The 27,355-nt window shown below is 43.7% G+C and overlaps 1 protein-coding gene across 8 annotated transcripts in view; it reads left to right on the forward strand.

Annotated features, from left to right (window-relative positions):
- The first annotated feature begins 3,902 nt into the window (after nucleotides 1-3,902).
- Usp54 (ubiquitin specific peptidase 54) overlaps nucleotides 3,903-27,355 on the forward strand; it is a 126,023-nt gene continuing 102,570 nt past the window's right edge. For all 8 annotated transcript variants that reach the window (XM_042690268.1, XM_042690269.1, XM_042690266.1 and 5 more), the window contains exon 1: nucleotides 3,903-3,979. The gene's annotated coding sequence lies outside the window, so the exon portion shown is untranslated. The remainder of the gene's footprint in view (nucleotides 3,980-27,355) is intronic.

Genomic DNA, 27,355 nt, shown 5'->3' on the forward strand with positions numbered 1-27,355 from the left:
TGACCTTCAAGTCTGGGCAGCTGCAGGGCTCCTTATCTACTACTTGGGCAGCAGCCATAAATCCTAGTCTGCCATGATGAAGCCCTCATGTCTACCCCAGGTGTCTCTGCCTCCTAGCCCCTTCCAGACCCTCCTAAACCTCCTAGGTTATATAAGTCATCTCAGACAATAGCCAGTTCTTCTTCTCTCTTCTCCCTTGTGAGAAGGGGTCTTGCCAGCCCCTTTCCTGGCAATAAACCTTTCTTTGTTCTCTGTACCTGGATGTCTGTGTGGTTTTCTGGCAAAGTTTAAATAATCTAACAGAGGGTTACTTTGATTGTCACAAAACTAGAGCACGGCTATAGTTTCTAGATGATAGCAGAATGAATTTAGGAATATTTATGTTAAAAGTCACAGATTCACAAAAAGGTTAAATAGAACCCAGAAGGAACCCAGAGGGAAATAGGAGATTATAATAAGCTCGCACGATCTGAATACAACACAAAAAGATCTAAGAACTACAGGGATACCACAGTGGTCCTCAAAAAGCTATATAATTGGGCTGGGTATGTGGCTCAAGTGGTAGAATGACTGCCTAGAAAGCACAAGGCCCTGAGTAACACACACACACACACACAAAATATGTGTTTGCAATCCTAGTAGGGCTTTGTTAAGCAAGCATGTGACCATTGAGCTAAATCACCAGCCCTGAGAAAGTAATTTCTAAACTGAGCACTAGTGGCTCTCCCTTGTAATCCTAGCTACTCAGGAGGCTGAGATCTGAGGATTGCAGTTCAAAGCCACCTGAGCAGGAAAGCCCATGAGACTCTTATCTCCTATTAACCACCAGAAAACCAGTAGCAGTGCTGTGGCTCAAGTAGTAGAGCTCTAGCCTTGAGCTGAAGAGCTGGACAGTGCTCAGGCCGAGTTCAAGACTCATACCCTCCCCACCCCACCCCCCCAAAAAGAAAGAGAACTTCTAAGAAGAGGTGCCTGAATCTATCCAATTTCACAATCTGTTAATAGATTAAATTGCTCAACTTCATTGGATTAACCAAATCTTAGAGGACCTTTACATTTATTCCTATAATCTTCATTTGTAACATAAAGAATGAAATTTAGAGGATTCACACAAAACTCTATATAAAACTGTATTGCGATGTGCATTTTCCTAAGAAGAGAGTTTTCATAGTGTAGATTTTCTTGCACGTAGATCCTGAAACAAAGGTTTAGACTTAAGTGGTTCATTTGGAAGGTATCCCAGAAATTCAAGCAGTATAAAAAAATACTAATAAAAGATAATCAAAGGTGTTTTGGGAAAGTGGAACTGAATCTCATTGGGACATCTGAAAGAACAATGTTATTCAAAGAATAGTCTATGATGCTGGCCACATCAGTGTATCCTAGGAACTCAATTAGAAAAGCAAATTCCTGCGGGGGGGGGGGTGAGCGAGGGAGGTGGGGGAAGGAAGAGATAGTGGGAGAACAATAGAAGGGGTAACAATGCTGGACAAGAAATGTATTTACTGCCTTACTCATTATCTTTACAATAAAATAAAATTAAAAAAAGAAAAGCAAATTTTTAGAAGAATTTATCTTATTACTTTCTCTAAGTGATCCTTGTATGATAATTTTTTTTTTTTTTTGGGTCCGGTCGTGGGGCCTGAACTCTGGGCCTGGGCGCGTCCCTCAGCTCTTCAGCTTAAGGTTAGCCCTCTTGAGCCACAGCGCCACTTCCGGCTTTTTTCTTTTTGCTTATGTGGTGCTGAGGAATCGAACTCAGGCATGCAAGGTAAGCGCTCTACCACTGAGCCACCTTCCCAGCCCGTATGATAATTTTTTAAATTTTTCTAATTTACTTTGTTTTAGAGATGATATACAGCAAAGTTACACTTATCAACGTCAGGTAATAAGAACATTTCTTTTCACATAGTGTCATCTGTTCCCTCATTCTCTCCTGTTCCCCCCTCCCATCTCCAACTACGAGTTTCAGAGTTTACTTTCATCAATGTCCAGCACAGCCAATGTGTTCCATTGCTATACTTTTTCACCCTTTTCCCTCTGATTCTGTGCCCTCCCATTAATTATTATTATTATTGCCATTCCCAGGGCTTGAGCTCAGGGCCTGAGCACTGTCCCAGAGTTTCTTTTGCTCAAGGCTAGTGCTCTACCACTTAACTATAGCGCCATTTCTTGCTTTTATTTTGTTGGTCGTGGGGCCTGAACTCGGGGCCTGGACGCTGTCCCTCAGCTCTTCAGCTGTAGACTAGCGCTCTACCACTTGAGCCTCAGCCCCACTTCCGGCTTTTTCTGCTTATGTGGTGCTGAGGAATCGAACTGAGGGCCTCATGCAAGCCCTCTACCACTGAGCCACCTTCCCAGCCCCATTTCCTACTTTTTGTGTGTATGTGGTACTGAGGAATCCAACCCAGTACTTCATGCATGCTAGGCAAGCACTCTGCCATTAAACCACAATCCTAGTCCATAAGGTTATTTTTTATTGTTAAATACCCAGTCTCTGCACACACTTGAGTTAGCAGTTTCAAGAGTATCACCTGAACTCACGTGTTTACCATTTCACAGTCAGGTAGATTACTGATTCATTCCTAGAGACTGTGTGTGTGCTGTTTAATGCTGTAGTCACTAGGTGCATGTTAACTTTTGAGCTCTTGGAATGTTCCTAGTTGGAACCAAGGAAAAAAATCAGCAAAGGAATATTATTAATATCAGTGATCACATGCCGAGGAGCCACTGAATATTTTGAGTTAAATAAAATATATTGCTAAAATTAATTACACTTGTTTTAAAAATGTCAAATTGTGAAGTGTGGCTCACAATATATACCTATTGAACAGTGGTCTAGAATGCAGTACTTTATTTTTTATTTTTATTTTTTGGTTGGTCATGGGGCTTGAACTCTGGGCTTGGGCGCTGGCCCTGCGCTCTTCAGCTCAAGGCGAGGGCTCTACCACTTGAGCCACAGTGCCACTTCCGGTTTTCTAGTGGTTTACTGGAGATAAGAGTCTCACGGACTTTCCTGCCAGGGTTTTGAACCGCTATCTTCAGATCTCAGCCTCCTGAGTAGCTAGGATTACAGGCATGAGCCACCGGCGCCCGGCTTACAGTACTTTGAGAGCTTCAAGAAGGAAAAAGGAATTCCTTTTAGTTTTTATTCCCTTCTGTTTCTCTTTTAGCTTGCTGATCCACGATGTTTAAAACCACCATCTGTTTCTGATTCTCATAGTCTGCATATGAAATTGTTTGAAAGCAGAGAATCAAAGTCCTACAACTAAGGGTAGAAAGAGGCAGTAAGGATGTGTCCACAGAACTGCAAGCAACAGGTGCAAAGTACAAATGGAACAGTGCTACTCCCTTCTGTGTCCTTGAAAATTGTTAGTGCAGGGCACCACGGATCAGTGTGTATGTGGCACCAATAAGATATATGTGTGTGTGTGTATACAAAATACGTGTTGAAAGAAGGTAATAAGGAGATGAGAAAAGTCAATTTCTGGCCTATTCTCTCCATCTCCCACTTACTCTGCAAAGAGAAGAAGAAAATGACAGGAAATAGGAACTTGAGCTGAAAGGGACAGTGCTCTAAGTTTGAGGAAGTTGGCCAACGTCTTAGGGATCCCTGGAGTGATGACTGTCGCGCCGGCCTCCATCACTTCCCCAGCAGGGACAGACCATCCCGCCTGACTGCAGTCTTCCCTCTTGGGTCAACCGAGGCTTTCTTCACGCTCGAGCCCCACCTCCACACCTTCCCAATCCTGGCCCTTGAAGCGCCTCGCGGCCGCCATCTTACACTTCACCACTATCGCGAGATATCCTCACAGCCGACTCCAGCCGGACTCGTTTACTTTCTGGCGAGAGCCTCTTGGCGGCTGTTCTCACCGAGCTGAGCCAAGTGTCGCGAGAGCTGGTTGCCTTGGCTCCCCGTAGCTATAGCAGCGGCGGCGGCGGCGGCGGCAGCGGCGGTTGAGGATGCGGCGCGGGAGCGGTGAGTGCGACACTCTCAGGGGGCGGGGTCGGAGGTAACGGGGTGCAGGGGGGAGGGTATCGCTTGGGGAACCGGGCGGGGGGGGGGGGTGTGAGTGGGTGGACAGTCGGGGCGCGCGGGAAATAGGCCTGACAGTGACGTGTGGGGCTGGACCTGCGTCTCGTGGGCACAGGGGCAAGACAGGGCGCCGGTGTGTGCTGGGGCACGCGGGGAAGGCGGGAGCTGCTGGAAGGAGGGGGACCGGAGGGAGGGACCCTGGTGTGGTGGGGTTCGAGGGGCAGGGGGTGGGGTGCGAGGAGGGGTGCGTGTGTGTGTTGGGAGCTAGGAGGTTAAAAAAGGACTTGGAACTGGATAATGGGACAGGGCTGCCTCGGGTAAGAAGTAGGAAGAAATGGGGGTACCTCGAGGAGGAGGCGGTTATGTTCAATGGGAGCCCGGGGGGCTCGGGCCCCAGTTTGTGTTTGGGGCGAGAGGGAGTAGCGGGGAGGATCAGACCTTTGTAGCTCCCCTGGCTCCGCCTAAGGCGTGTGGAGAACAGCGCGCCCAGGACCTAGGTCTAAATGGCGAGGCGGGAACGGTGGCATCCCGGACCCTCACCGCCTGTCTTTCTTCCTTCTTTCTGAAGAAATAACCTGACGGACCGTGACAATGCCAGAGTCCCGAAGAACTAGTATTAGTTGGGAAGGTTCGTTCGGCGGAGAGACTGAATGAGAAGAACGAATAGTCGTATTAAAATGTGGGGAAGGGGCGAGAGAGGGAGAAATTCTTGGGACTACAAAACAAAACTGATCCCCCCCTCCCCCCCCCCCCGTCCTAGGGCGTTTTTCCTATGCAGTTTACTGATTGGAAGAAGAGAGAGAGAGAGAGAGAGAGAGAGAGAATATGAGTGTGAGCGCGCTAACATGCTATGGTTTTTCCTAGATCCATTCAAGTGTAGAGTTTCTTTACGATGTACTTAGGAAATTATGTATGCAGCGTTAACTCAGTTTAGATGATACAGAGAAAGAATATGCAGTACAATACTTAAACCTTTCACAAATACAACTTAGAAAAATTAAGAAAAATGTTTCTGTTGCAGCAAGGGTTGAACTTTAAATCTAGGGATGGTTTTAACTTTGGTATGAAACCTGTCTTACAAGGTGCTTAGATTGTTTACCTTTTAGAAAATGGATGAGTTTTTATTTTTAGGAGATTGAACTTTTTTTTTTTTTTGTCGGTCGTGGGGCCTGAACTCTGGGGCCTGGGCACTGTCCCTAAGCTCTTCAGCTCAAGGCTAGTGCTCTATCACGTGAGCCACAGCTCCACTTCCCGCTTTTTCTGCTTATGTGGTGCTGAGGAGTCGAACCCCCGGGCCTCATGCATGCAAGGCAAGCACTTTACCTCTGAGCCACCTTCCCAGCCCCTGAACACATTTTCCATACTTGTCAACATGAAAATAAAAGGAGTCTCCTAGGAGTTAAAATTACCCGGAGAGGGAAATAGTTTGTTAGTCTCCAGGACTCCTTTCTGGAGCCAGATTTGGAACATTTGTCTCCTTAACTCATTTATAGTGAAAAACTATGCTTCAAGTCAAGCGTAAAAAGTGTATCCATTTTAATCTACAGATACAGCTTTCCAATCATTTGTCTCTCTATTGTATGTAGGAAATAGCAAGGGATAACCTTTATTTTGATTATATAACTGGATTTTGCCATGTTGAGATTCACAAATTCATTAATTAGAATAATGGCCTTTAAATCCTTCTTGAGCTGGCCTAGATGTGGTTAGTCATTGAACCCATTTATTTGGTATGTGTTAGAGTAGAACTTTTAATTTGTCATGTCAGTAGCTAAACTTTAAAGTAGAAGTGATTTTCTGAGTTAAGATAAAATTCTGTGGTAGATGGGTCCAAAATTTGTCTACATGAATCCACATGTTTTACTGAATGCCTGTCTGTGCAGGCATTGCAGGAGGGGAAAAGATTAATTCATTTACCCATGCAATAAACATTTATTGATGATTTGTGTTGATTACTAAGCCTTCAGGCTACAGAAAGCAAGAAAATGATCCCTTTCTTGGAATTGCTCAGAACCTAGGAAGGGAGGCAGACAGTGAGAAAAATAATTACAAAGCAACAATATACCTGAGTATGAAAGAAGGTTCTGGCTCTGAGTTTACATAGCAGTTGATAAGAAAAATAGAAATAAAAACTTTGGAAATTAGGAGCTGGGAAGGTGGCTCAGTGGTAGAGCGCTTGCCTTGCATGCCTGAGGCCCTGGGTTCGATTCCTTAGCACCACATAAACAAAAAGAAAAAAGCTGGAAGTGGCGCTGTGGCTCAAGTGGTAGAGCACTAGCCTTGAGCTGAAGAGCTGAGGGACAGCACCCAGGCCCAGAGTTCAGGCCCCACGAACTGGACCCAAAAACAACAAAAAAAAAACTTTGAAAATTATAAAATCTTAAGCAAAGTCTGAATTATACGGCATTAATGAAACAGTTTTTCAAGAAAGTTTAAATTTAGGCTGGGAAGGTGGCTCAGTGGTAGAGCGCTTGCCTTGCATGCCAGAGGCCCTGGGTTCGATTCCTCAGCACCACATAAGCAAAAAGAAAAAAGCTGGAAGTGGCGCTGTGGCCTCAAGTAGTAGAGCACTAGCCTTGAGCTGAAGAGCTGAGGGACAGCGCCCAGGCCCAGAGTTCAGGCCCCATGACTGGACCAAAAAAAAAAAAAAAGTTTAAATTTAGTTTAGCTACTGACACGACAAATGAAAAGTTCTAGTGCTGTTAGTTCATGGTTGATTTTTTTTTCTTCCCTTTTTTTTCTTGAGATGAGGCATTACTAAATTGCTCAGAATGACTTTAAACTCCAGAACCTCAGATTTCTAGGTGCAGATACGCACCACTTCTTAGGTGCATCAGTTCGTAACTTAATTTTTTTGTTGTTGTTGCAAAGCTGAACTCAGGGCCCATCTATATTCCATCTATATTGTGAGCCTTGCCTAGCAAGTACTCTTCTACTGAGCTAAATCTATAACCCCAGTCATTTAAAAAAATTACTCTTGGACTGGGAAGATGGCTCAGTGGTATATTGCTTGCTTTGCATGCATGAGTCCCTGAGTTTGATTCCTCAGCACCATATAAGCAGAAAAAGCTGGAGGTGGTACTATGGCTCAAGTGGTAAAGCACTAGCCTTGAGCTAAAGAACTGAGGGACAGCGCCCAGGCAGAGTTCAGGCCCTACAACCCACAAAAAAAAAATAAAAAATTGCTCTTTAAGTATCATGATACTCTTATGTGTTTGCTGGACCTGGGACTTGAACTCAGGGCTTGAGGTGCTGTCCCTGAGCTTTTTTGCTACTTAAGCCATAGCTCCACTTCCAGACTTTTTTGTGATTAATTGGAGATAAGAAGTCTCAAGGATTTTCCTGCCTGGGCTGTTTTTATTTTTTAAAAATTTTTTTTCTGCCGGGCGCTGGTGGCTCACGCCTGTAATCCTAGCTACTCAGGAGGCTGAGATCTGAGGATTGCGGTTCAAAGCCAGCCCAGGCAGGAGAGACTGTGAGATTCCTATCTCCAATAAACCACCAGAAAACCGGAAGTGGCGCTGTAGCTCAAGTGGTAGAGCGCTCGCCTTGAGCTGAAGAGCTGAGGGACAGCGCCCAGGCCCAGAGTTCAAGCCCCACGGCCGACAAAAAAAAAAAAAAATTTTTTTCTTAGTCGTGTGTCTTGAACTCTGGACCTGGGCGTTGTCCCTGCGCTCTTCAGCTCAAGGCTAGCGCTCTATCACTTGAGCTACAGCACCACTTCTGGTTTTCTGGTGGTTAAATGGAGATAAGAGTCTTATGGACTTTCCTGTGTAGGCTGGTTTTGAACCATGATCCTCAGATCTCAGCCTCCTGAGTAGCTAGGGATATCCGTATAAACCACCAACACCTGGCTTAATGACAGGCTTAAGTAAATAATAATAGTAAAGTGATTATTAATGTTTTATCTAATTTTATCTTCACAACACTCTGTAGCTGGTACTAAAACCTTCATTTTATTTTTATTTATTTTTGTTGGTCATGGGGCTTGAACTCTGGACCTGGGTGCCAGCCCCTCAGCTCAAGGCTAGTGCTCTTCCACTAGAGCCACAGCGTCACTTCTGGCTTTTTCTGCTTATATGGTGCTGAGGAATCAAACCCAGGGTCTCATGCATGAAAAGCAAGCACTCTACCACTGAGCCACCTTTCCAGCCCTAAAACCTTCATTTCTTTTCTTTTTTTTTTTATTGTGAAAATACTATACAGAGGGGTTACAATTACATGGGCAAGATAATGAGTACATTTCTTATCAAACATTGTACCCTCCTCCTTTGTTTTCCCTTCCCATCCCTTTGCATCCTCCCGTCCCCCCCACCAAAGTTGTAAAGTTCGTTTTTCAACATAAAGACTTGTACATCTCATTTAAAACCTTCATTTTAAAGTAAGGAAATAGGGGCTGGGAAGGTGGCTCAGTGGTAGAGTGCTTGCCTTGCATGCATGAGGCCCTGGGTTCGATTCCTCAGCACCACATAAGCAAAAAGAAAAAAGCCAGAAGTGGCGCTGTGGCTCAAGTGGTAGAGCGCTAGCCTTGAGCTGAAGAGCTGAGGGACAGCGCCCAGGCCCAGAGTTTAGGCCCCACGACCGGACCCCCCCCCAAAAAAAAAAAAAAAAGTAAGGAAATAGGCTTAAAAAGCAAATTGCTAGCCAGGCGCCTGTGGCTCACGCCTGTAATCCTAGCTACTTAGGAGGCTGAGATCTGAGGATCGAGGTTTAAAGCCAGCCCGGGCAGGAAATAATAAACCACTAGAAAACCGGAAGTGGTGCCATGGCTCAAGTGGTAGAGTGCTCATCTTGAGCTAAAGAGCTGAGGGATAGTGCCCAGGCCCAGTTCAAGCCCCATGACTGACAAAAAAAAAAAAAGGAAAAAGAAAAAAAGCAAATTGCTAGAGACCAAAGAGCTAGTAAATGGCAGAATGGGAATCAGTTTGAAATTTATTTGATCCTAAAAACCCAAGAAACTGGCATGGTGGCATATACCTGTAGTTCCACTATGTAGGAGGCAGAGGCTGAAGTATTATTTAAACCCAGGAGTTAGATAAAAGGAGTAGTGGGCTTTGAGTACAGTGGTGCATAACTATAATCCCCAGCACATGGGAGGCTGAGGCAGGAGGGTCTGAAGTTGGAGGCTATCCAGGGCTACATAGCAAGACTGTTAAAAACAAAACAGAAAACAAAACAAAAAAAAAAACATGAAAAACTCCAAAACCCAGAAGCTGAGGATGTAGCTCTGTATTGAGCAATTGTCTAGCATGTAGTTGGATCCAATTCCCAGCAACAAGCAATAAGCAGAGAAAGAACTCTTTGTTTTATAGCAAAGAATCTTGCTGTGGAGACAAAGGGAAGAATTTATTTGTGCTGGTCTTGGGCTTTAGTGCTCAAGGTTAGTTTTCTACATTTGAGCCACAGCTCTACTTCTGCCTTTTTAGTGGTTAACTGAAGATAAGAGTCTCATAGACTTTCATGAGGGGCTGATTTTGAACTTTGATCATCAGTCATATCACAGTCTATTAGCTACTCCCCTAGGATTGGAAATGTGAGCCCCTGGTGCCCAGCTAAGGAGGAGAATGTGAAGATGGAATTTGACAGCTTAGAATTCAGTAAGATTCCTGGGAGGGCATACGTTTGTTTGTTTATTTATTTTTTGGGTCGGGTCATGGGGCCTGAACTCTGGGCCTGGGCGCTGTCCCTCAGCTCTTCAACTCAAGACTAGCGCTCTACCACTTGAGCCACAGCGCCACTTCCGGCTTTTTTCTTTTTGCTTATGTGGTGCTGAGGAATCGAACCCAGGGTCTCAGGCATGCAAGGCAAGCGCTCTACCACTGAGCTACCTTCCCAGCCCCATATGTTTATTTATTTTTATTCATAGATTTTCTCCCTCAAATATTTACACTACACTTGAGAAACTGATTTGAGTATTAGGATGATGTTAAGTATGAAATTTGTATTGTTACGCAGAGAACTGAGTAAATTGCCATATTCATGCAGTGTATAATTGTATAGGGAGCTATGCTTGGGGAAATAGTTGTAATAAGTGATTATTAACACTTGTAAACTTCCACAAAGTGATCATTTTAGTAGTAGAATGGCTATCTAGCCATCTATATTCATGTATAGGGCAAATGTTATCACATATTTTAAGATATTTAATAGAACTTTTTTTTTGCTGGCCATGGGACTTGAACTCTGATCTTCAGCTCAAGGCTAACATTCTACCACTTGAGCTATGACTCCACTTCCAGCTTTTTCTGTTCATGTCTTACTGAGGAATCGAATTCAGGGCTTCATGCATGCTAAGCAAGCACTCTACCACTGAGACAGATTCTCAGCCCTAATAAAATATTTTTATGCTATAGTTTATATTTTGTATTTGCAAAAAAGTTTGTGTGTGTGTGTGTGTGTGTGTGTGTGTGTGTGCGCGCTTATATTTGCCTAAAGTTTTTTGTGTGTGCTGGTACTGGGACTTGAACTCAGGGTCTATGTGGGTACTGTCCCTTGGAATTTTTTTTTTTGGTCGGTCATGGGGCTTGAACTCTGGGCCTGAGAGCTGTTCCTCAGATCTTCAGCTCCACAGCACCACTTTCGGTTTTCTGGTGGTTTATTGGCGATAAGGAGTTTCACGTCCTGGGCTGGCTTTGAACCAGTGTCCTCAGATCTCAGCCTCCTGAGTAACTAGGATTACAGGCATGAGCCACTGGAACCCAGCTTGTCCCTTAGAATTTTTGCTCAAGGCTGGAACTCTACCACTTGTGCCACACCTCCACTTCTGACTTTTTTGGTGACTAATTGAGATAATAAGAGTCTCCTGGAAGCCGGTGCTGGTGGCTCACACCTGTAATCCTAGCTATTCAGGAGGCTGAGATCTGAAGATCACAGTTCAAAGCCAGCCCGGGCAGGAAAAGTCCTCGAGACTCTTATCTCCAATAAACTACCAGGAAACCAGAAGTGGCGCTGTGGCTCAAATTGTGAAGCCCTAGCCTTGAGCTGAAGAGCTGAGGGACAGCGCACAGCCCCAGAGTTTAAGCCTCACGATGGACCAAAAACAACAACAACAACAACAACAAAAGTCTCCTAGACTTTTTTGCTATGGTTGGTAAGTTAAAAAAACAACTGGGGCTGGGAAGGTGGTTCAGTGGTAGAGCGCTTGCCTTGCATGCCTGAGGCCCTGGGTTCGATTCCTCAGCACCACATAAGCAAAGTGAAAAAAAGCCAGAAGTGGTGCTGTGGCTCAAGTGGTAGAGCTCTAGCCTTGAGCTGAAGAGCGGAGGGACAGCGCCCAGGCCCAGAGTTCAGGCCCACGACCAGACCCCAAAAAAAACCCAAAAAACCCAACAACTATATTCCTCTATAATGGTATTTTCTTGTAGAATTTCAAATTTTATATCTTTGTAAATAGTTTTTCAAATAGTTGAGTGTGATAATATATATCTGTAATTCTAGCATCTTGGAGGTTGAGACAGGAAGATCATAGGTTACATAGTAAGTTGCAGGCCAATCTGGCTACAAAATGAAAGCCTATCTCAAAAAGGAGAAAAAAAAATCTAAATGAGAATGATGAATTCTCCAACAATGTTGATACTTAGTTGTAGACATAACAATGTTTGGATACATGCATTTTACATGATGATACTAAAGACTAGAGAATTTTTTAATTATTTGCCCAATATCAAATAGCTCTAATGGTTTAAATGTAATGATTTCAAAACACATGTTTCACTGTACCACATTGCTATTTTATTATATAATTGTTACAGGGGAGTTACAGATATTCTCAGCTGGTTTTGGGAAACCAGTGTTGTCAGAAGAATATAGAATAAACGTTACTTATTTGTCTTATATTGTACTTAAACTTTTTACTTGTACTTAGGATAAATCCTCTCAGAAAGTCTAGCCAAGTGCTTTTCTCTATTTGGTTTGCTATATTACTGTTGCATTTTTTCTGTGCCCAACTGAATTATTGGACCATTCTAATAAAAGTTCATCTGTCTTCAAAAGGGTGGAGGCTTTCATCTAGATTGTAGTTTATAATATTCTCAAGGTACATGCAGATTTGAGGATGCATCAGTGAAATGGTTTTTCTTTTTTTTTTTTTTTTTGTCGGTCGTGGGGCTTGAACTCTGGGCCTGGGCGCTGTCCCTCAGCTCTTCAGCTCAAGGCGAGCGCTCTACCACTTGAGCTACAGCGTCACTTCCGGTTTTCTGGTGGTTTATTGGAGATAGGAGTCTCACGGTCTCTCCTGCCCGGGCTGGCTTTGAACCGCGATCCTCAGATCTCAGCCTCCTGAGTAGCTAGGATTACAGGCGTGAGCCACCAGCGCCCGGCAGTGAAATGGTTTTTCCACTGAGTTGACCTTTCTTTGGTGCTGGTCCTGGTCCTGGGGCTTGAACTGAGTGCTGTCCCTGAGATTTGAACCACTTGAGCCACACTCCACTCCCAGCTTTTTTGGTGGTTAATTGGAGGTGTACCTCTCACAGACTTTGTTGCCCAGGCTGGCTTTGAATCACTATCCCCAGATCTCAGCCTCCTGAGTAGCTAGGATTACAGTTGCCTCTGGCATCAGGCCCCACGGCCGGACCCCTTTCCCCCCGGCCCCCCACTCCCCCCAAAAAAAAGAATCTCATGGAGTTTCCTGCCAAGACTGGCTTTGAACCCTGATCCTCAGAGATCTCAACCTTCTGAGTAGCTAGCATTATATGTTTGAGCCACTGATACTGGGCCCAGTCAGCTTTTTGCTGCTATTTTGCTGATGGAATCTCAGACATTTTTCTGTCTAGCTTCAAACAATAATACCCCATATCTCAGTCTCCTAAGTAGCCTGGATTTCAGTCATGATTTTTATAATGACCAGAACTCATTATTACTTTATTTGGCATAGTGCTAATGGCTCCTGCCTGTAATCTTAGATACTTGGGAGGTTGAGATTGGGAAAATTGTGGTTTGAAGTCAATTTGATCAAAATGTTCCCTTTAGAACTGGGTGCTGTGGTTAGTGCTTGTCATCCTAGCTATATAGCTAGGTGGTTTCCACACCAATCAGGGCAGAAAAAATCTGAAAGACTCAATGGAAGAAGCTGAATTCGTCGGGTGCCAGTGGCTTACGCTTATAATCCTAGCTACTCAGGAGGCTGAGAGTGAGGATCGTGGTTCAAAGCCAGCCCAGGCAGGAAAGACTGTGAGACTCCAACTCCAATAAATCACTAGAAAACCGAAAGTGGCGCTGTAGCTCAAGTGGTAGAGCGCTCGCCTTGAGCTGAAGAACTGAGGGACAGTGCCCAGGCCCAGAGTTCAAGTCCCATGACTGACCAAAAAAAAAAAAAAAAAAGCTGAATTCCCCTCCAATAGTTTTAGTGGATTTTTTTTTTTTTTTTGTCAGTCATGGGGCTTGAACTCTGGGCCTGGGCACTGTCCCAGAGCTCTTCAGCTTAAAGCTAGCACTCTACCACTTGAGCCACAGCGCCATTTCTGGTTTTCTGGTGGTTAATTGGAGGTGAATCTTATGGACTTTGCTGTCGGGGCTGGCTTTGAACCATGATCCTCAGATCTCAGCCTCCTGAGTAACTAGGATTACAGGTGTGAGCCACTGGTGCCCACCTTAGTGGGTTTTCTTACAGTCCTTTTTCTTTTTCCTCTGTGCATTTGTTTATATAGTGATCTATGGCTTTATTTAATTTTGTTTGTTTGGTTGTTTTTAGGCAAGGTTTTACTATGTACCCCAGATTCAATGAGACAGTCTTCCTACATTTGCCTCCATAGCGCTGGGATTTCAGGTGTCTGCCATCATATCCACCTATAGCTTTGCTTATTTGTTTGCCTGCTTTATTTGTTTTATTTTAATTTTTATAGTGCTAGTGTAATCAAAGTGAGTCGTAGACCATATGCCGGACTCTAAGAGTTACAACATGTTTAGTCTGGATACTTGCTCTAAAGAAGGCAAGTTAAAATAGTGGTGAAAAGGCAGGCAAGGATTGTAATTAACAAAGCTGTGTTGGGAATATGGAAAGTATTAATTTTAGCCCATCTCAAGGGTGCTGACACGAGCTTGAAGTTCAAATAGAGAAAGAATGGGGCCAAGGGATGAGAGTTGTGCATTCTTAGGCAGTCTTGGTCAATGTGTGTGGTCTGGCTGATCATTATCTCAGTTCTGGTTTTGCAAGATAGCCTAACATTCTTATTGTTTGAAGATATGGTCCAGTTCCCATGCAATGATTGTTTCTACTTGGGGTGATCTCAACTTGGAATGATGTCTATAAGGCCCTAATCTACTGTTTCTTGGATTTGTGATCACTGAAGGTTTCCAATAGTGACTGGAGAATTTTTTTTTATTTTTAACTCTGGGCCTAGACGCTGTCCCTAAGCTCTTCAGCTCAAGGCTAGTACTCTACCACTTGAGCCACAGCACCACTTTTGGTTTTCTGGTGGTTTATTGGAGATAAGAGTCTCATGGAAGCTGGGCGATGGTGGCTCACGCCTGTAATCCTATCTACTTAGGAGGCTGAGATCTGAGGATCGAGGTTCAAAGCCAGCCCGGGCAGGAAACTCCGTGAGACTCTTATCTCCAATATACCACTAGAAAACAGGAAGTGGCATTGTGGTTCAAGTGGTAGAGCGCTGCCTTGAGCTGAAGAGCTGAGGAACAGCACCCAAGCCCAGAGCTCAAGTCCCACAACCGACCAAAAAAAAAAAAGAGTCTCATGGACTTTCCTGCCTGGGCTGGCTTTGAAACAGTATCCTCAGATCTCAGCCTCTTGAGTAGCTAGGATTACAGGCATGAGTGAAAATTTTTAGGGGCCTTTTTTGAGGGTCTGGAAGAGGAAATTGTAAAAGTTGACAGTAAAACCCTTGTTTTTACTTGAATGCCATCAGTTTTGGAGGAAGATGGGACAGGCTAGGGTATCAAGGTATTACTAGTTTTTAGACAAACATTCTTTGACATGCCTACTTATAGGGTTAAGTAGGAGTCTGACCCAAAATTTTGTGAGAGAGAAAGTTGACATGCAAAATGAAGGCAGGAATTCTTGGTTTCATCTTGCTTTTAGTTAATTTGTAGCCCCAAATGAGCAGTTAATGCCCCCCCCCCCTTTTTTTTTCTTTTTGGTCGAAGACCAGGACTAGCACTCATTACCTAATACTTTCCTATTTTCATTCATTGGCTACAGCTATACCAACTAAGCCGCGCCTCCAACACAGGAGCGCCCCCCCCCCCCCCCCCCCCCCCCCCCCCCCGTCCCAAGTCCTGGAGCTTGAACTCAGGCCTGGGCACTATCCTTGAGCCTCTTTGTGCTCAAGGATAACCTTCTACCACTTGAGCCACAGTGCCACTTCTGGCCTTTTCTGAGTAATTTATTGGAGATAAGAGTCTCACAAACTTTTCTGCCCTGGCTAGCTTCAAACTGCGATCCTCAGGTCTCATCCTTCTGAGTAGCTAGGATTATAGGTATGAACCACCAGTGACTGGCCAGAGTTAATGCTTTTTGTTTTGCTTGTTTGCTTTATTTTTTTTTTATTTTTTTTTGGGGGGGGTCCGGTTGTGGGGCCCTGAACTCTGGGCCTGGGCGCTGTCCCTCAGCTCTTCAGCTCAAGGCTAGCACTCTACCACTTGAGCCACAGCGCCACTTCTGGCTTTTTTCTTTTTGCTTATGTGGTGCTGAGGAATCGAACCCAGGGCCTCATGCATGCAAGGCAAGTGCTCTACCACTAAGCCACCTTCCCAGCCCTGCTTGTTTTCTTTATGAGATAGGAGTCTTGCTATATAGGGTAGTCTGGAACTCAACATCCTCAGCCTCCTGAATGCCAGGATTATGGGCATGTACCACTAAGCTCAGACCTAAGAAAGTATTTTTTTTTTTGCCAGTCCTGGAGCTTGAACTCAGGGCTTGGGCACTGTGCCTGAGCTTCTTTTGTTCAAGGCTAGCACTCTACCACTTGAGCTACAGCACCACTTCTGGCTTTTTCTGTGTATGTGGTACTGAGGAATCAAACCCAGGGCTTCATGCATGCTAGGCAAGCACTCTACCACTAAGCCACATTCCTCGCCCCTGAAGTTCATGCTTTTTTCTTTTTTTTTGTCGGTCATGGGGCTTGTACTCTGGGCTTGCGCGCTGTCCCTGTGCTCTTCAGCTCAAGGCAAGGGTGCTACTGCTTGAGCCACAGCACCACTTCCAGTTTTCTAGTGATTTATTGGAGATAAGAGTCTCATGGACTTTCCTGCCTGGGCTAGCTTTGAACTACGATCCTCAGATCTCAGCCTCCTGAGTAGCTAGGATTACAGGCGTGAGCCATTGGTGCCCAGTGAAGTTAATGCTTTTTAAACAAATATTTTTTTAAGTACCAGAGTCTTGTGCAGGCTATTAGGCAAGTACACTACCACTGAGCTATATTTCTAATCGTTTTTGCAGCTTTTTACAAAAATTTGGCAGTTGTGCTGGGCGCTGGTGTCTTACATCAATAATCCTAGCTACTCAGGAGGGTGAGATCTGAGGATCGTAGTTCAAAGCCAGCCCAGGCAGGAAAGTCCATGAGACTCTTATCTCCAGTAAACTACTAGAAAACCAGAAGTGGCACTATGGCTCAAGCCATATGGCACTATGGCTCAACACTCAGGAGGCTGAGGCAAGAAGATTGGAGTTAAAGGTCAGGTTAGGCTACATAGTGAGATCTATTGCAAAAAAAAAGAAAAGAAAGAAAAAGAAAATACTAATGAACTGATGTTTCTCTGAGTTTGTAATCCTTAGGTAATCTGTTAATGTATTAGAACCATATCATGGCTGAAATAAAAATACAACAAAGGTCCTATAATGGAAAGTTTTTTAATAGAAAGTTTTTAAAATTTGTACTTTTTTTGTCCCAAGGACCCTACTGAGATACTTGTACATTGTAGGTTTCTAGAAATAGTCATTGTGTCATTGTTTTGTACCCATACACTTCTGATTGAAGGTATTTAATACTAGTATTATATCATTTTGAAATGAAATAAGGGGCTGGGAATGTGGCTTAGTGGTAGAGTAGCTTGTCTAGCATGCATGAAGCCCTGGGTTTGATTCCTCAGTACCACATAAACAGAAAAAGCCTGAAGTGGTGCTGTGACTCAAGTGGTAGAGTGCTAACATTGAGCAAAAGAAGCTCAGGGACTGTGCCCAAGCCCTGAGTTCAAGCCCCATGACTGGAAAAAAACATTCTTGTTGTTGTTGTTTTTGGGTCCGGTCATGGGGCCTGAACTCTGGGCCTGAGCGCTGTCCCTCAGCTCTTCAGCTCAAGGCTAGCGCTCTACCACTTGAGCCACAGCGCCACTTCCGGCTTTTTTCTTTTTGCTTATGTGGTGCTGAGGAATCGAACCCAGGGCCTCATGCCTGCAAGCAAGCGCTCTACCACTGAGCCACCTTCCTAGCCCGAAAAAAACCATTCTTAAATGAAATAAAGCCAGGCGCTGGTGGCTCATGTTTATAAGCCTAGTTACTCATGAGGCTGAGATCTGAGGATTACAGTTCAAAGCCAGTCCAGGCAGTAATGTCCGTGAGACTCTTTAGTCTTCAGTTAGACACCAGAAAACTGAAGTGTTGCTATGGCTCAAAGTGGTTGAGCACTAGCCTTGAGCAAAGAGCTCTGGGACAGTGCCCTGGCCAACAGACCAACAGAAAAAAAAAAAAAAGGAAGAAAAGGGATTTAAATCTACATATCTTTGGTCTAAGATTATTGTGTGTTTTATCAATAGACAGTAATGGCAGAGTAAATATTTTCTTAACAGGTAGTGAAATGGAGTAAAAGGGAGGGGGCAGACTTGAGTTGAAAACACTTAGTTTTCACTGAATATAGTACATTTTTAGCTGTCTTGGCTAATTTAGCCTTGTGAACAGAACAAACAATTAAGAGGAGGGCCTGGTGCCAGTGGTTCGTGCCAGTAATCCTAGCTACTCAGGACGCTGAGACCTGAGGAATGCAGTCCTGCCAGGGCAGGAAAGGCCATGAAAGTCTTATCTTCAATTAACCACCAGAAAACCAGATGTAGTGCTGTGGCTTAGGTGGTAGAGTGCTAGTCTTGAGTGAAAAAACTCGGGAACAGTGCTCAGGCCCTGAGTTCAAGCCCCATGACTGACAGAAAAGAAAAGTGTAGAGGAACTACATTTCTGATTTAGGAAAATGGGTTGTAAATTCTGAAAGAAGCAATGATTCTGGTAAGGTCTGACTGTGGGCAGGAGCTCTTTAAACTTTGTTTCTAGAGTAGGGTTGAAGAACCTGAAAATGAAGCAAAAAATTTAGCTAAAAATGAAGTCCTCTAGTGAGGCTGTTATCAATATTAGCAGCAGCAGCAGTAACTGCTGTCACTCTGCCTGAATTTTGGTGTATTGTGAAGTGGCTAGAGCAGGAAATGATTCTATGGGGAAGAACCTGTTTTGGCTCTGGCCAAGTGGTTATACAGGTTGTGGGTATCACTTTAAACATATGAAGACCTGTTTCTGGAGGTGGAGCAGTTTCTTGAGGATCAGGTGTGCATTTGAAGGGATGAGCTCATCTTTCTAACTAGACCTGCCCTAGACGCTGAGTAAATGTTTTCCTAATTGCAAGTCTTGCAGCTGAGAGCAGCAGGAAATGGTGGAAGCTTCAGGCAACTTGTGAGCTGCAAGAAAAACAATCCAAAAACAAAGACATATGTCAGAATCTTTGAAATGTGTGGTGCGAATCATCAGGTTGAAGGTGATAAACATGCACATTCTCTTAAGTTGAGAATTGCCATGAAAGTGCATGATAGAGTGAGGAAAGCTTTGGTGTTTTTGTTTTGTTTTGTTTTTTTTTTTTAGTGCTGGAGATTAAACCTAGGGTCTTGCAAGGATCTTTCATAGGAGATCTAAAGTCTAGGTATAGACTTCAAAAGTAGACTAAGGTCTAGGCTCATCCCTGCAATCCTACTTACTTAGGTGGTTGAGAGTTGAGGATCATTGTTCGAAGTCAGCCTAGGCAGGAAAGTCTTTGAGACTCTTGGCTCCAATTAACTACCAAAAATCTGGAAATTGAGGTGTGCCTCAATAGGTAGAGTGCCATCCTTAAGAGAGAAAGGTAAGGTTCAGCAGCCCAGGCCCTGAGTTCAACTCCCAATACTAGTTGCAATAACTAGTATATGTCTGAGACAAGCAGAAAAGGTCAGATAAGTTGATGTTAGGTGAAATGAACTCCAAGATAAGTATTCAAATGTTTTTTCTTTCATGTGATTTTTTCTAACATATTTATAAGATGATTTCTTTGTTGCTTTGTATGTCCCTCCCCCACGGTATAACCCCTGCTTTCACTGAATTTGATGTTGGTATAATTTGTGGAGGGGAAGGGAAAAAACAAATCGTTTAAATAGGGATACAGGTGGACCCATTGCAACATGAGATGTACAAGTCGTTATGTCGAAAAACGAATAAAAGAGGAGGTAACAATGCTTGATGTGGCTCAAGTGGTAGAGCACCAGCCTTGAGTGAAAAAGCTCAGTGAAAAAGGAACAGTATCCAGGCCTTGAGTTCAAGCCCTGTATTGGTTGGCACACACAAATCTAAAGTAGTACTTATGAAGCTATTTCCTTTTTATTTACTTATTTTTTTTTTTGGGTCCGGTCATGGGGCCTGAACTCTGGGCCTGGGCGCTGTCTCTCAGCTCTTCAGCTCAAGGCTAGCGCTCTACTACTTGAGCCACAGTGCCACTTCCGGCTTTTTTCTTTTTGCTTATGTGGTGCTGGGGAATCGAACCCAGGGCCTCAGGCATGCAAGGCAAGAGCTCTACCACTGAGCCACCTTCCCAGCCCCTGAAGCTATTTCCTTTTGTAAAGGATTTCTAGAAACCAGGGCATTAGTTGCCTCTATCTGTGAGAAATAATATTGATACTTTTACTTTTGTCATTTTTTTGTTAATAGAATGGTATTTAAATTCTTTTTTTTTGGGGTCCAGTTGTGGGTCCTGAACTCTGGGCCTGGGCGCTGTCCCTCAGCTCTTCAGCTCAAGGCTAGCGCTCTACCACTTGAGCCACAGCGCCACTTCCGGCTTTTTTCTTTTTGCTTATGTGGTGCTGAGGAATCGAACCCAGGGCCTCAGGCATGCAAGGCAAGCGCTCTACCACTGAGCCACCTTCCCAGCCCGGTATTTAAATTCTTTATGTGTATTTGGAAAATTTATGCTAGAAAGTGATATATATCTTTGTGAACATTTTGTTTACTCAATCAATGAATGACAGGCAGGTTTTGTAGAAGCTTAATTTTAGCAATAACTTTCAGGTTCTTTTAAGGGTGGTGGTGGTATTGGATGCAAAGCTTTACACTTGTACTCTCGTACTTGGGCTATGCCTTCATCCCTTTCTGTCCTCTGAGATCTGAATTTGCTTTCTACCTGGACTGGCTTGGACTGTCATTTTCCTATTTATTCTTCCTAACATTGTTGGGATAACAGGTGCACACTATTGTGTCCAATATTTTCTTCTAGATGAGGGCCTATACTAATATTTTTCTTAGGCTGGCCTTGAACCACGAGCCCCATGATCTCAGCTTTGTGAGTGGCTAGGATTGTAGGCATGAACAACTATGCTAGCTTCTAGTTTTTGTTTTATATACAGTATTTTGGGAATGTGGCAATTGTAATTATACATTAAATCCCATGTCTGATACTATTGCTTAGTCTCTAGATAAAATAATTTCCCAGCATTTGGTTTTGAGAAAAATTAAAAAAGAAAAAGAAATGAACTCATTATCTTGCCCATGTAATTGTAACCCCTCTGTACTGTATTTTCACAATAAAAAAAAAAAGAAAAAGAAAAAAGAAAAAAAAATTGAGCTAAGTCTTGTCAGCAAAAGCTCCAACGTAAGTAATAAAGCTGGCGTTGGTGGCTTACACCTATAATTCTAGCTACTCATGAGGCTGAGATCTGAGAATCACGGTTTAAAGCCAGCCCACGCAGGAAAGTCCCTGAGACTCTTATCTCCAATAAACCACCAGAAAACCAGAAGTGGCACTGTGGCTCAAGCGGTAGAGCCGGTAGAGCCGGTAGAGCGCTCACCTTGAACTAAAGAGCGCAGGGACAGCGCCCAAGCCCAGAGTTTAAGCCCCACGACTAACTCCCAAAACAAACAAACAAATACCAAAAAAACCTTGGAGTTGAGTGCTAGTGGCTCATGCTAACTACTCAGTATCCTAACTACTCAGGAGGCTAAGATCTGAAGATCATGGTTCAAAGCTAGCTCAGGCAGTAATGAAAGTTCATGAGACTCTCATCAGCAAATAACAAAAACCAGAAGTGGAGTTATGGCTCAAAGTGATAGCATACTAGCCTTGAGCAAAAAAGCTCAGGGACAGAGCTGGGAATGTGGCTTAGTAGAGCATGCATGGAGCCCTGGGTTTGATTCCTCAGTACCACATACACAGAAAAAGCTGGAAGTGGCGCTGTGGCTCAAGTAGTAAAGTGCTAGCATTGAGCACAGAGAGGCTCAGGGACAGTGCTCAGGCCCTGAGTTCAAGCCCAAGGATTGACAAAAAAAAAAAAAAAAAAGCTCAGGAACAGTGTCTAGGTCCTGAGTTCAAACCCAATGACTTACCCCGCCTGCCCCCCAAAAAATCCAAAAACAAAAACAAAAAAATTACCTTGGAAATGGTTAGACCTGGTGGACCATACCTGTAATCTCTGCTACTCAGGAGGAAGGGACAGGAGGATTGCAAATTTCATTCCAGTCCAGGCTAAATTATGAAGAAACTATGTCATAAAAAAGATCAGTAGATGGAGTAATTCTGATTAAAATATAAAATATGAACTTGTGAAATACCATGGTGAAAACCTCTTGTTACAATTCATTATGCACTTAAAAGGAATGACCAGAAAGTAAAACAGAAGAGGGATGGATATAGTGGAAGGGAGAGGGTGAAGAAAGGTGAATATGGTTGAAATATATGTATACATAAAAAATAATAAAACCTGTTTAATTTATTTTAAGAAGAAGAGAGTGGATAATGGAGAGATAAAGGAGAGAGCTTGATGCAAGCTATTGCATGCGTGTATGAAAATGTCACAATGAAATCCCCCCTTATATAACTAATATATGCTAACAAAATATCTTAATAAAAAAGAAAGAAAGCTGGACATGGACGCCAGTGTCTCACTCCTATAATCCTAGCTACTCAGGAGACTGAGATCTGAGGATCACGGTTTAAAGCCAGCCAGCCGGGGCAGGAAAATCCATGAGACTCTTATCTTCAATTAACCACCGGAAAACTGGGAGTGGCACTATGGCTCAAGTGGTAGAGCACTCGCCTTGAGCTAAGAGACAGTGCCCAGAATTCAAGCCTCACGACCAACCAAAAAGAAGAAGAAGAAGAAGAAGAAGTCTGGTGCTAGTGGTTCATACCTGTAACTGTAACTACTCAGGAGTCTTAAATCTGAGGATTGTGGTTTGAAGCCAACCCTGGCAGGAAAGTCCATGAGCTGCTGCTGCTGCTTCTTTTTTTTTTTTTGTCAGTCATGGGGTCTGAACTCTGGGCCTTGGCACTGTCCCTGAGCTCTTCAGCTCAAGACTAGCACTCTACCAGTTGAGCCACAGCGCCACTTTTGGCTTTTTCTGCCTATGTGGTGCTGAGGAATTGAACCCAGGGCCTCATGCATGCAAGGCAAGCGCTCTACCACTGAGCCACCTTCCCAGCTCCCAAGATACTTTTTTTTGTCAGTTGTGGGGCTTGAACTCTGGGCCTGAGCGCTGTTCTTCAGCTCTTCAGCTCAAGGCGAGTTTTCTACCGCTTGAACTACAGCCCCTTAAGTTTTCTAGTGGTTTATTGGAGATAAGAGTCTCAAGGACTTTCCTGTGTGGGCTGGCTTTGAACCGTGATTCTCAGATCTCAGCCTCCTGAGTAGCTAGGATTACAGGCGTGAGCCACTGGTGCCGGCAGAGATTCTTATCTCTAATAAATTACTCTGAAGAAGCTAGAAATGGTGCTGTGGCTCCAAGTGGTAGAGTGCTAGACTTGAATAAAAGAAGTTCAGGGACAGAGCCTAGGCCCATAGTTCAAGTCCAGGACTGGCCAAACAACAACAACAACAACAAATCACCAGATTTGTTTCTGAATTCTCTATTTTGTATTAGTCTGTGTGTCTGTTTTTCGTGTTAGTACCCTGCTGTTTTGGTAACTATAGCTTTGTAGTTTCTTAAATCTGTTTTTAAATACTGTAGCTTTTTTTTCTTCTTTCTGAAGATTGTTTTGGCTATTTGAAGTCTTTTATGGTTCCATATGCATTCTGATGGCCTTTTCTAGATTCTTTGAAAAATGTCATTGGCATTTGAATAGAAATTGCATCAAACCTGTAGATCATTTTGGGTAGTATGAATAGCTTTATAGTATTAATTCTTTCAGTCCACAAATGTGGAATAGTTTTCCATTTTATGTATGTGCATCTGTTTCTATGGTCTCTTCTATTTCTTTCATGCATGATTTTTTATTTTCAGTCATAGAGATAATTTATTTACTTCCCTTTTAAAATTTACTCACTGATATTTATAAAATCTTTTTTTTCTTTTGTTGTCGTGGCACTGTGGCTCAAGTGGTAGAGTGCTAGCCTTGAGCTGAAGAGCTGAGGGACAGCGCCCAGGCCCAGAGTTCAGGCCCCACGACCAGAACCCCCCCCCCCAAAAAAAAAGCTGGAAGTGGTGCTGTGGCTCAGATTGTAGAGCGCTAGCTTTGAGCTGAAGAGCTGAAGGACAGAGTTCAGGCCCCAGGACTGATAAAAAAAAAAAAAAAAAATTAAGACTGGTATGGAGTTTAGTGTTAGAGTACTTGCCTAGCATGTGTAGAGATCTAGGTTTCACCCTTAGCACTGGGGGAAGGAATTGTGTGATGATTAAATCTCCATGTCAGTACATATTTATAGACAACATAGTTCTTTCATGATGACTTATGTTTCATCTATGGATATGTACTGTACTTTATGATGAATAACCTTATAAATTCTTTTTAAAAATATAGTCCTCTAGTATATAAGAATTACCATATCTGTAATGCAGATATGCCATCCAGTATTAGTTCAGATTTCATAAGGGTGCAATACAAGATTGTTCTTTAGATACTAGCTTCAATATTACTTTGTGCAAGATTGGTATTTGAACTCAGATGCTCTACCACTTGAATCATTTCTCCAGCCTGCAAGCTCCAAGTTTGAGCCATCAGACCTCTAGAACTTCTGACAAGACACTACAGAATCACGTGTTTGGAGCTGGAAATGTGGCTCAGTAGTAGAGTGCTTGCCTTGCATGCAGGAGGCCCTGGGTTCAATTCCTCAGACCACATAAGCAGAAAAGGCCGGAAGTGGTGCTATGGTTCAAGTGGTAGAGTGCTAGCCTTGAGCTGAAGAGCTGAGGGACAGCGCCCAGGTCAGAGTTCAGGCCCCACGACCACCCAAAAATAAATAAATAAATAAATAAATAAATCAGGTGTTCCTTTGACCCATTTCAGTTTGATAATATGCTACAACTCAGAGAACTCAAGAAAGCATTACTAATAATTACTAATTCCATTTTTTTGTTTTTTATAAAAGGATACATATCTGAACTAGGTAAAGGAAGAGATTATATAGGGAGGCAATATCTGAGAGGACCCGGAAGTTAGGCTTCCCCATCCTTGGATTTTTTTTTTTTTGGGTTCGGTCGTGGGGCTTGAACTCTGGGCCTGGGCGCTGTCCCTCAGCTCTTCAGCTCAAGGCTAGTGCTCTACCACTTGAGCCACAGCGCCACTTCTGGCTTTTTTCTTTTTGCTTATGTGGTGCTGAAGAATCGAACCCAGGGCCTCAGGCATGCAAGGCAAGCGCTCTATCACTGAGCCACCTTCCTAGCCCCCATCCTTGGATTTTTTTCTGGGCTCCTATGGTGGTATTCTTTGATGTTTTCCTATTCTTTTGAGGTAAAGCTATCTTTATTGGTTAATCATTTGGAGTACAAGAGACAAGGGAATAAAACAAAACAGAAACAGTGGAAAAACTGACTTGGTAGTGCTTGGAGAGAGTTAACTCATTCTTTGGCTCTAGTGAACAAATCTGGTAGTACTAGAAATTATTTAACCCATTTATGGGTTTCATCTTCACCACGTGCCATCTTTGTAGCATGTCAGTATATGTCACCATCCTGGGAGGGTCACTAAGATTCAGTGTTCCTAGTTTTTATTGTGCTTTATCATCTAGGCATGGTTGATTGAATCATTGGCCATGCCAAGGATGAACCCAGTCTCCAGTCCTCTTTTTTGTTTTGGTGCTAGTCCTGGGGCTTGAACTTAGGGCCTGGCGCTGTCCCTGAGCTTTTTTTCCTCAAGGCTGGCACTCTGCCACTTGGGCCACAGCACCACTTCTGGCTTTTTTCTGTATGTGGGGTATTGAGGAATCAAACACGGGGTTTAATGCATGCTTGGCAAGCATACTATCAGTAAGCCACATTCCCAGCCTTTGGTAAATTATTAGAGATAAAAGTCTCACAGACTTTCCTGCCTGGACTCTGCCTTGAACTCTGATCCTCAGATTTCAGCCTCCTGAACAAGTAGGATTACAGGTGTGAGAACTAGGTATCTGACTGTAGAGTTGTTTAAAGAATAGTGCTCCTTTCTTGATGCCAATTGGCTCCTGGCTGTAATCCTACTCAGAGGCTGAGATCTGAGAATTGCAGTTTGAAGCTAGTGTGGGCAAGAAAATCTTTTTTTCCATTAACCACCAAAAAGCCAGCAGTGGAGTTGTGGCTCAAGTGGTAGAACACTAGCCTTGAGCACAAAAACCCAGGACCTGAATTGAAGCCCCAGGACCAAATCCTTCCTCTACCCCAAAATGGTAATTTTTATTTTTGGTATGTACATACTATCCCATGGGAGATTTAGCCTCTGCCTACACTTAGGGTTATCTAGTAATCCTCAGTCATTCTGTTTTTTTTTTTTTTGTTTGTTTGTTTTGGGTCCCGGTCATGGGGCCTGAACTCTGGGCTTGGGAGCTGCCCCTCAGCTCTTCAGCTCAAGGCTAGCGCTCTACCACTTGAGCCACAGCATCACTTCCATCACTTCCGGCTTTTTTCTTTTTGCTTATGTGGTGCTGAGGAATCAAACCCAGGGCCTCAGGCAAGTGCTCTACCACTGAGCCACCTTCCCAGCCCCCCCTCAGTCATTCTGTTAAGTTCCTCTTTGTGGTGTCACTTGTACATGGAAAAAATGAGTCTGAGGTGGATCTAATTTTTACTTAGAACATGGAGGTAAGGAGCTTTCATGGATGTTATTTTCTCAAATATTTTAGGTCAAAGGATCCATTTACGAGGCAACATTCTGCCTCCTCCCTCACTCAAGGAGATACGATTCACTTAGCATCTAAAAGAAGGGAAAGAGATGGAATAGTGCTTGCTTTGTGAGTTTTCAGCTTCTGGTTATTGTTTTAATTCCCATATCTTTTTTTTTTTTTTTGTCGGTCGTGGTGCCTGAACTCTGGGCCTGGGCGCTGTCCCTCAGCTCTTCAGCTCAAGGCTAGTGCTCTACAACTTGAGCCACAGTGCCACTTCCGGCTTTTTCTGTTTGTTTTTTTTAATTGTGAAAATACTGTACAGAGGGGTTACAATTACATGGGTAAGATAATGAGCACATTTCTTATCAAGCATTGTAGCCTCCTCCTTTGTTTCCCCTTCCCATCCCTTCGTATCCCCCCCCCCACCCCCCCCCCTTCACCTTAGCAAAGTTGTAAAGTACATTTTTTGACATAATGACTTGTACATCTCATTGTTGAAATGGGTCCTCCTGTATCCCTTTTTTTTTTTTTTTTTGGGTCCGGTCATGGGGCCTGAACTCGGGGCCTGGGCGCTGTCCCTCAGCTCTTCAGCTCAAGGCTAGTGCTCTACCACTTGAGCCACAGCGCCACTTCCGGCTTTTTTCTTTTTGCTTATGTGGTGCTGAGGAATCGAACCCAGGGCCTCAGGCATGCAAGGCAAGCGCTCTACCACTGTGTCACCTTCCCAGCCCCTGTTTGTCTCTTTGCTCTTGGCTTACCTCGCTCAACATGATTTCTTCTAGTTCCACCCATTTACCTGCAAATGCCATTATTTTGTCCTTTCTAATGGCTGCATAATATTCCATTGTGTATAGATACCACAATTTTTGGATCCACTCATCTGTAGTGGGGCATCTGGGTTGTTTCCGTATCCTGGCTATTGTGAACAGTGCTGCAATAAACATGGAGGTGCATATGTCCTTGTATACTGGTTCCTGTTGTTCAGGATAGATGCCTAGAAGTGGTATGGCTGGGTCATAAGGAAGGTCAATATTTAGCTTTCTGAGGACCCTCCAGACTGCTTTCCAAAGTGGTTGTATAAGTGTA

The sequence above is a fragment of the Dipodomys spectabilis genome, unplaced genomic scaffold, assembly GCF_019054845.1.
Source record: "Dipodomys spectabilis isolate Male_0828 unplaced genomic scaffold, ASM1905484v1 ptg000136l, whole genome shotgun sequence".
Taxonomy (NCBI): Eukaryota; Metazoa; Chordata; class Mammalia; order Rodentia; family Heteromyidae; genus Dipodomys; species Dipodomys spectabilis.